This window comes from Astatotilapia calliptera, chromosome 1 (assembly GCF_964374335.1).
Source record: "Astatotilapia calliptera chromosome 1, fAstCal68.1, whole genome shotgun sequence".
NCBI lineage: Eukaryota > Metazoa > Chordata > Actinopteri > Cichliformes > Cichlidae > Astatotilapia > Astatotilapia calliptera.
In genome coordinates, this window is record NC_137422.1 from 9,089,251 (window position 1) to 9,099,205 (window position 9,955).

Genomic DNA, 9,955 nt, shown 5'->3' on the forward strand with positions numbered 1-9,955 from the left:
CTGAGTTCGTGCTCGCGGCATATTCAAAGAAGGATCGCTTACACGTGTTTTATGTTGTGGAACTAACCTTGACCTTCTGTCTGTAGATTCTGGACCGAATCACCGGACCTGTCCAAGTGGGGCAGTGTGTGGAGTGTTGGAGCGAGTGCGACTGAAGAGGAGTGCGTGTGTGCGGAGGAGCGGTGGCGGTGACTGAGTGGAAGAGGAAGCGTGTGTGTGGATTCCCCCCCCCCCCCCCCCCCCCTTCTCTCCCTGGAGCCCTGGACCCCCTCCCAACTCACTGTACATATATTTTGCACTAAGGTGATCCCTATTGTAAATAAATCCCCTTTTTGTTTCGTTGAAAGAACTGTCTGCGCGTGGGTCCGTTCAGTAGCCATGACACCATGTTCAGAGTCGCGGGGGCGCTGGAGCCTATCCCAGCTATCATAGGGTGAGAGGCGGGGTACACCCTGGACAGAAACACTTTGTTGAAAACAAAAGTGAAAGGGCGACTCACATCTGACTGTGTTCCCTGTGGGTTGAGTCACTTTGTATATAAAGCATTTGCAGCATTTTTAAAAATCTATTGTTCCAAATTTCTCTGTTTTCTCAACTTTTTCTCAAGCTGAGCACTTGGTCCACTTTTACAAGCGATGGCAGCAGCAGCAGCCTTTTCCAGAGGTTTTAGTTTTAGTTTTATGCGCAATAAACATTCATTGTGTCATTTATTAATTCATCCTTTTTTTATTTTCACTTTTTAAAAATCCACTACATGTTGTGTTGTGTTTAGTTGTGTTTAGTGCCGATGTGGGACAGTTTCCAATTCCATTGTACTATTGTACCAAATATGAATGTGCAATGACAATAACGAGTTATTCTTATCTTATCTTATCTTATATCTGATCTCAGATGCACTCCCTGATGTACCCACAGTGTCTGTGCATTTAGGATACACAGACAGCTAGTATAAATCCATGCACGCACATGCATATTCTGAATATAGTCTCTGTTTCGTTTTGTTCACTGTGGAAGGTCTTTCAAGGTCACAGTAGTTCATGTAAAAGAAGCTGATATTTTCATGTAAGCAGAACGTGACTTTTTGGAATTCAAATGAAAGAGGTGCTTTGACTCAAAACATATTGCAGGCAGATTTTCATGCAACATCTCTTAAACTTAGAAAGTTCTCTTTGTACATTTCTTTACAAATCTTTATTTCCTTAAATCCTTATTGATACTTTCTCATGTGTTTCAGAAACTTTGATGGCAGCGGCACAGTTGACCATGAGTGGTGTCACAACTACCGAAGGCTTAGTTAGGATTTTGCTGTGTCTGCTCCATCTTTCAAGTTCACTGATAAACAAGGGCGAACTGGTAAACTGACTGTTAACTTTCTTTTTGTTGTTGTTGTTTTAATAAAGAATGTAACTTTTAATTAACCACCTTTACCATTAAATCATGACCGTCCGATCACTGGTTAAGCTTTTCTCCTTACTTTTAAAATGCTCATTTTGTCCCAGTTACATGTTTCGCACGCATGTTTGTTGACGTTCTTTCTGGTTTTGCAGGAGGAGCTGAAAGGAAACGTTGAAAAATTACAAAAGGAAACAGCAAGAAGGAAGGTGAGTCTGTCAATGACATGGATGTTGACAGACTCCAAACAGAAAAACATGCTTTGCTATGACAACTAAAACAAAAAAACAATTTCCCATCATACAAAAGTCTGTTTGCACTCTTTACACTACATACTTTTGTATATTTTGTTACATTAATTTGGTTTATTTTTGTCCTCCAGGCTGAAAATAATTTAGACAAAGCCTATGTTCCTGCTGTCCTTGATGATGTTAAACGTCTCATGGATCCTTTGTACGAACTTTTGAAGTCAGTGAAACGTTTTACATCACTGCTTACACCAGTGCTGGATTTAATGGATGACCTACAGACTTTCGTGGGAGCCGGCAAGGAGTACATGAATAAGTACTTTGAGACAACAGCTGCAGAAATCAATCACAATGAAGAGAACCTACGCAGAGTTATGGCAACACTAACACAACTAGAAAAGAATAAAGATGAACTGTAGCATATTAGTCAGCATCTGTCTCTGGTAAATGTTCTGTGAAACATCTCTTTCATACTGCGCTGCTTCTAAATCAAAGCTAACTGTACACTTGATTTATAAACTTTGATGAGAAAAAAATCTTTTCTTTCTTTCTTTCTTTTCTTTGTTATATCAGGTCTAATGCGAACACAAAACACAAAGCTGAGATTTTCTCTGTTTAGAAATCACATTAAATCTGACAGTTGTTAATGATTCATATGTAGAAACACTTTCATGTGAATAAAAACATTCAAACTGTTATTATTGCAAATTGTGACGTTTGTAAGAATAGAAGCGGTGGCTGATTGTTCTCTAGTGTTTGTGTGTGGATCAGTGTTGTTCAAGTTACTTGGAAAAAAGTAATTAGTTACTTATTACTGATTACTTCTCAAAAAATGTTATACCGTTACATTACTGATTACTTAATTTCAAAAGTAATTATTTACTTATTACTTAGTTACTTTTTGGTACACACCTGAATACTTAATAAAGCAATAGACCTTTCAGCCCAGTTCTATTTTTATGCATAATCCATCATATAAAAATTCAGTCAAATGGAAAAGTCTCTTTTTAAAAATTGTTTTATTATTTTTAATCTCTTAATTTTAGGGAAATCGCATCAAGCAAAAATGTAATTCTATACAACAGTTTTTTAAAAAAAACTATGTGAAAAAATCTATTTTCACCTGTTTAGCAGGAGTGGGGCCGGTGGTCATATCAGTGGGGGATCTGGTGGTTTCTCTGTGAATTTCCGTTCCCATGGTAGCGTGCTAGGTGCTTGTTCAGATTTGAAGTGCAATTTTTCGCAGAGTGTACAATGGACGCTAATGTTTTTGCCACTTTTTACAGAATAACACTTGAAGTAATATAAGTACTTCCACGCTTTTAACGCTGCATGGTCGTACTCTCTCCTGCACTCCATATTACCCATTGTTGATCTACGCACGTCTGCTGTTGCCACGTATATGAACACGCATGATCAGCACAGCGCACCAGGTAGAATCCAGTTTTCAGGCCCCTCTTCTGTGGAATCAGCTTCCAGTTTGGATTCAGGAGACAGACACTATCTCTACTGTTAGGTCTGCACTCGCAGGCTCCACTAGTTCAGAGATTTATCACCATGAACGAATCAAGACGATCAGAGCTCGATCGGTTTTAAACTTGCAAGGGAAGTGTCGGATCAGGATCTTGGAGCTACAAGCTCCTCACATGATCCCAGACAACTCCAAAAATCCAGTGTCCCCAAGCAGGCTTTTATTCAGTGACAATAGTTACACAAACACCCATGGTAAAACCCTATTGTAATAATTTGTGATAAATAAAAGTAGAGTCTGGGGAATATTTGATGAAAGCTTATTGTGATTAATGCTGGGGTGAATTTCAAAGTTGATGTGACGTCTGTTTGAAGTTGGTGTGTTATGTGTGTGAATGTGTTACGTCAGCCAAGAAACGAGATTAGATTAGGACATTTGGATAGGGGATTTTATTCCCACATTGATTAGCAGGGTTGGACTCGGGCACCAGATAATTTAACTGTGGAATCGACAGTGGTGCTTTTAAATTTATTTAAATTATTTAGGACGGGGACGGTAATCCCTAGGAGCGCGGTTGCTCAGCGTGTGGCATCGACTCCTGATCACAGATGCGTGGTCAGGCCTGGCGGCGTCCAGTTAGCCCGAGTGGCGCCCGCGGGACTTCGGGAACCCATTAAAAACCAAGTGGTCAAGGACCACTTCTTTACCGTGCTGTTTGAGTAAAGAGCGGGCCTCAGGCGTGACCATTTCAACGTGGCTGACAGGTAAGCTTTAAGTAAAGCTTAAAGTGGGATATTTAGGACTTCCGGTCAGCATGCGACCCGAATAGACGCAGGAACGAGCTGCTGTGGTGAACTTAACTCCGCTTTGACCAGTTTCACCCCTTCAACTGCCACCTTTAAGTCGCTTACACTCGTAACTACTTTTCTAGTGTTTTGAACACTTTTGACCCTTTCCAATGGCTGCTAAGAGTGCAAAAGCGAACAAAAAGGAGGACGCTAGCTTAACACTGGAGGCTATCACCACGCTGCTCCAGCAGCACCGAGAGTTGGCATCTGAATTTAAGACCTCATTTAACGCCCTCGATTCAAAACTGGACCAGGTACGACAAGCCCAAGAGGAACAGGCCGAGAGAGTTTCATCCTTGGAGCTTGCAACTGAAGACCTGAGCCAACGTGTCGCTGACCTTGAAAACACGTGTGCCGCTCTTCGCGAAGACAACAACCAGCTAAAGAACAAAGTCACTGACCTGGAGAGCCGTAGCAGGCGTCAGAACATCCGCGTCCTTGGACTGCCTGAAGACACTGAAAGTGGGCGCCCCACTCACTTCTTTTCCAACCTTCTCTGTGAGTTATTGGGCAAAGAAATACTTCAGTCTCCACCGGAGCTCGATAGAGCGCACCGCTCCCTCGCAGCGAAGCCGCCCGTGGGACGCCCACCTCGCCCGGTGATCATCCGCCTGCACCGATACCAGATCAAGGACCTCATCATCCGAGAAGCTAGGAGGAGAGGGAAATTCGACTACCGAGGCGTGCCTATCCGAATTGTGGAAGACTACAGCCCCGAGGTCCTCAATCAGCGGGCGCAGTACAAGGACATTATGTCGGAGCTCTACGGGCGAGGCCTGAGGCCGGCTCTCCTCTTCCCAGCACGGCTTCGCATAACGCAGGCCAGAGGCGCCAGAAAGTTTTTCAGCTCCGTGGACCAGGCTCAACAGTACATTGAGAGGCTCCCAAAGGCTCCGGAAGCCCCGTGAAGAATTATTACTGATAAAACAATGGCACCAAATGCAGGTACCAAACATTCCATATAGGTATGGAGGCGCAGTCGGGATCCACGTAAGACGTTGCTTTTCCTCTCCGAGTGTAGCGATGTAGTCTGAGTGCTATAGCACTGAAATGCTGATTATTACTTTAATTTAACTCGATAATCTTATTTTGTTTTCTTTGTTAAATAAGGAGACAACCTCATTGACTTCTACCCGTTGGCTAATGACGTAATACCTGTTGCACGGAGACGGGGAGTTTTGTTATCTACTCGTAGCCTTCTGTCTGTTCTTATTCAATAATTCAGTTATAACGGTAGTACTTATTGAACTACATCATCTTTTTGTGTTTGTTTGTTTGTTTACATACTTGGACTCTGCTTTGAAACACTCCAGCAATTACATTTGGACTTGGTGGCTGATACAGTTTCGAAACTTAACAGTATTATAAGGGGTTTCAGCTTACTATGCTATGGCCACCGGAGCAGTGGTTCGACTGCTTCAATACCAAGGTTATTGGTATCATAGACAGGAGGAGTAACACTCTAAATATGTTAAGTTTGAAGAGCTCGCTGCTTGTTCTTGTTCTTTTTTTTGGCAGCCATTTTCTGTTGTGGGGAGGGTTTGGGGAGGGTAAGGGTCACTGCTTTGAACCTCATACACTGTTCTTTTTTTTAACCTGTTCTGAACTAATTTCCACCCACTGTAAAGTTATTCTGTTCTTATCATCTAAGGCCAGTGTGCATAGTTTCTTTGCTCTACAAATCAGATGAGTCTGCAATTGAACTTTCTAAGCTGGAATGTTAAAGGTCTAAATCATCCAGTCAAGAGTCGGAGGGTTTTGTCACATGTTAAACACCGTAACACTGACGTGGCTTTCCTGCAGGAGACCCACGTCAGGGCCTCTGATAATGTCCGTCTCTTCTCCCGTTGGAGGGGCCAGTGTTTTCACTCACTTTTCCAAGCTAGGGCACGTGGGGTCTCTATATTGGTCAGGCAGAACATTCCCTTTGAGGCCCACAATGTCATAGCAGACAAATATGGTAGATATGTCATAGTCATAGTCCTCAACATGAAGAAGAAGGCTTTCAGGAGCAAAGTGAAGGAGGAGATGAAAGCAGCACAGCGGGAGGTGAAACGCTGCCTGAGGGAAGCAAAGGACACCTACAGGAGGAAGGTGGAGCAGAAGTTGGAGAGGAACAATATGAGGGAGGTCTGGAATGGTGTGAAAACCATCACAGGCCACAACACCAAGAAAAGCACAGTGGGGGGGGACTGTGGAGAAGGCAAACGAACTCAACAACTTCTTCAACAGGTTTGACCAGCCCACAACCCCCCCACCCTCACCCTCACCTTCACTACAGAGTCCTCTCCCCACTCTCCTGCCTCCCTCGCTTCCCCCCCTTCCTGACACCATGACACCCCCCTCCTCCAATCCCTCTCTCAGCAGCAAGACATCTCCCCCCCTCCCCTCCTCCCAAACATCTCCCAGTGTCACAGTGGATCAGGTCAGGAGGCAACTGAGGAAGCTTCGCCCCAGAAAGGCAGCAGGCCCAGACAAGGTGTGTCCTAGGATGCTTAAGGCGTGTGCTGCTGAACTTGGGGAGCCGCTACAACGAGTCTTCAACCTCAGTCTGCGACTGGGGAGAGTGCCCGCCCTATGTAAGACATCCTGCATCGTCCCGGTCCCCAAAAAGAACCGGCCCAATGAGCTGAATGACTTCCGACCGGTGGCACTGACGTCACATCTTATGAAGACTCTAGAGCGGCTCTTCCTCAACCTCCTCCGACCACAGGTACAACATGCCCAGGACCCACTACAGTTTGCATACAAGGCGGGTGTCGGAGTGGAGGATGCCATCCTGTACCTCCTACACAGAGCCCACTCACACCTGGATGGGGGAAAAGGCACGGTCAGGATCCTGTTTCTTGACTTTTCCAGTGCCTTTAATACCATCCGGCCCTGTATGCTTCAGGAAAAACTGAACAGGATGGAGGTGGACCCCTGCCTGGTGGCTTGGATCTCCGACTACCTCACCGACAGACCACAGTACGTCAGGCTGAAGGACATCACGTCTGACACTGTGGTCAGCAGCACAGGAGCACCACAGGGAACTGTGCTGTCCCCTCTTCTCTTCACCCTGTACACCTCTGACTTCTGCTACAACTCTGAATTATGCCATATTCAGAAGTTTGCAGATGACACGGCCATCATGGGGTGTATCTGGGATGATCAGGAAGAGGAGTACAGAAGTCTGGTGAGGAACTTTGTCGCATGGAGTCACACAAACCACCTGCAACTCAACACCTCAAAGACTAAGGAACTGGTTGTGGACTTCGGGAGGTCCAGAGAAGGTCCACTGCCGGTTCAGATACAGGGGGAGGAGGTGGAGGTGGTCAACAAGTACAAGTACCTCGGGCTGTGGGTGGACAATAAACTGGACTGGTCATGCAACACAGAGCACCTGTATAAAAAAGCCCAAAGCCGACTGTACTTCCTCAGGAGGCTGAGGTCTTTTAACATCTGCAGGAAGCTCCTGAGGATGTTTTACCAGTCGGTGGTTTCTGGAGTACTTTTCTATGCTGTGGTGTGCTGGGGGAGCAGCACAGCAAAGAAGGACTCATCCAGGCTGGAGAAACTGATCAGGAAGGCTAGCTCTGTGGTCGGCATGAAGCTGGACACTCTGGTGACAGTGGCAGAGAAAAGGACATTAAAGAAACTGATGGACATTATGAACAATGCTGGGCATCCTCTGCACACGGCCATAAACAATCAGAAGAGTCTGTTCAGTGACAGGTTGCTTCTCCCCAAGACAAGAACTAACAGACTTAAAAACTCCTTTGTCCCACACGCCATCAGACTGTTTAACTCCTCTCTGGAGGCGAGAGGGAGGGGAAACAGGAGGACAAAGGAGGGGGGAACAACTAAGCTATAGTGCCTCTTCACCTCACTGTACAATACCTTGTGCAATACTTTTTGTAAATAGTCAACAGTGCAATAGACTCAATACTTGAAATGTGCAATTCACTTGTATTTTTATTTTTTATTCCTATTTATTCTATTTATCCCCTTTGTATATTTTATTTATATTTGTCTCTGTATTTATATGTGTGTGTGTGTGTGTGTGTGTGTGTGTGTGTGTGTGTGTGTGTGTGTGTGTGTGTGTGTGTGTGTGTGTGTGTGTGTGTGTGTGTATATATATATAACAATTCTGTAACTGTAACTTCGGTCGTTGCTGTGCTTTTTTTGGAAGTCGAATTTCCCAGAGGAACCCACCCGAGGGATTAATAAAGTTCTATCTTATCTTATCTTATCTTGTCAGTGGGAAACTGTATAACAGTCTTGTTGCTCTAGTAAATGTGTATGCTCCTAATACAGATGACGAGAATTTCTTTAAACAACTATTCTCCTCTTTGCCCGACTTAAATGTCTACTCTCTTTTTCTGGGGGGTGATTTTAACTGCTGGTTAGACCCAGCCCTGGATCGCTCATCCACTAAGAGCAATGTTTTAAGCAAATCTGCATCTGTCATTCATGCCTTTCTATCAGAATATGGAATGTGTGATGTTTGGCGTACTCTAAATCCTCATAAAAGAGATTACTCCTATTTTTCACATGTGCACCATACATATTCAAGAATTGATTACTTTATCATTGACACTAATTGTCTGCAGCAGGTCCACTCCTGTGCCTACCATAGCATAGTTATTTCAGATCACGCCCCTCTTACTTTGTCTCTGTCTCTTCCACATCCTCCTGTTAAAGCTGCACAATGGCGTTTCAACTCGACCCTCCTGTCGGATGAAAATTTTGTAAAGTTTATCCAGGATGAGATACGCTTTTACTTTGCCACCAACTCTTCCCCAGAGACTTCCAGCCTTGTCGTATGGGATGCCTTTAAGGCGTATATCAGAGGCCAGATTATTGCTTATTCGGCAAGAATTAAAAAACAGTCCACCCATGAAAGGAACAAGTTAATGCAACAGATTAAGGAGACTGATGAACAGTATGCTCTCAAACAGAGTCATGAAATATTTAAAAAGCGTGTAGAACTTAAAACAAGACTTGACCTACTCACAACGTACTCGACTGAACGTTTACTCTTACATGACAAATCCAAATTTTATATGCATGGTGACAAACCTGATAAATTACTGGCGAGCCTTCTAAAAGGTTCTCGGGCAAGGCAAAGTATTCTTAAAATTCGACAACAAATTCAAATTCAAATTCAAATTTTATTTGTCACACACACACAACCATACACAGTATGACATGGGGGTGAAATGCTTGTAGCTGTACAATGCCCGACCATTAAATGACAGAAGAAAAGTTTTACAATATTTACAATTTACTACAAAAATTTACAAATTAACTTAGGAATTTACAGTAAAGAATGTGCAAATAGCAGAAGAGATTATAAAGATAAGGATTGTAAATTATAGGAATTATAGGATTATAGGAAATGTGTGGTGGTGCGTGTGGTGACGTGTGTGAGAGTCCAGTCTTATAGTGACGTGTTTGGGAGAGTCCAGTCCTACACCTGGTTCAGGGCCCGAATAGCCTGGGGGAAGAAGCTCCTCCTCATTCTCTCTGTTTTGGCCTTAAGGGAGCGGAAGCGCTTCCCAGACCTCAACAGTGAGAAGAGTCCATTGTTGGGATGGGAGAGGTCCATCATAATCTTCCTAGCTTTGGACTTGCACCGCTTGGTGTAGATGGACAGCAGGTCAGGGAGCTCTGATTGAATGATGCGTTCTGCCGAGCGCACCACCCTTTGCAGATCTCGTCTGTCCTGCTTGGTGCTGTTCCCAAACCAGGTGCAGATGTTTGACGTCAGGACGCTCTCGATGGTGCAGGAGTAGAAGTTCTTGAGCACAAGATGGCAACATAGTCACAGATCATGAAAAAATCAATGAAGTGTTCAGGGATTTTTACTCACAGCTTTACACCTCAGAGTCCCAAACTGACTGTAATGCAATTAATGAGTTTTTAGCTAAACTTAACATTCCTGAAATTCCAACAGAACTTAAAACAAGGCTGGATGAACCCATCTCCCAGTTAGAAGTTTCCTTGGCTATAGC

General features: G+C 44.0%; 1 long non-coding RNA gene across 1 annotated transcript; it reads left to right on the plus strand.

The window, feature by feature from the left end:
* Positions 1-399: 399 nt before the first annotated feature.
* On the plus strand, positions 400-2,517 carry LOC145428907 (uncharacterized). The gene is made up of 3 exons (XR_013909243.1): positions 400-1,353; positions 1,548-1,601; positions 1,775-2,517. It is a non-coding gene; the product is annotated as an uncharacterized LOC145428907 (long non-coding RNA).
* The last annotated feature ends 7,438 nt before the right edge of the window (positions 2,518-9,955 follow it).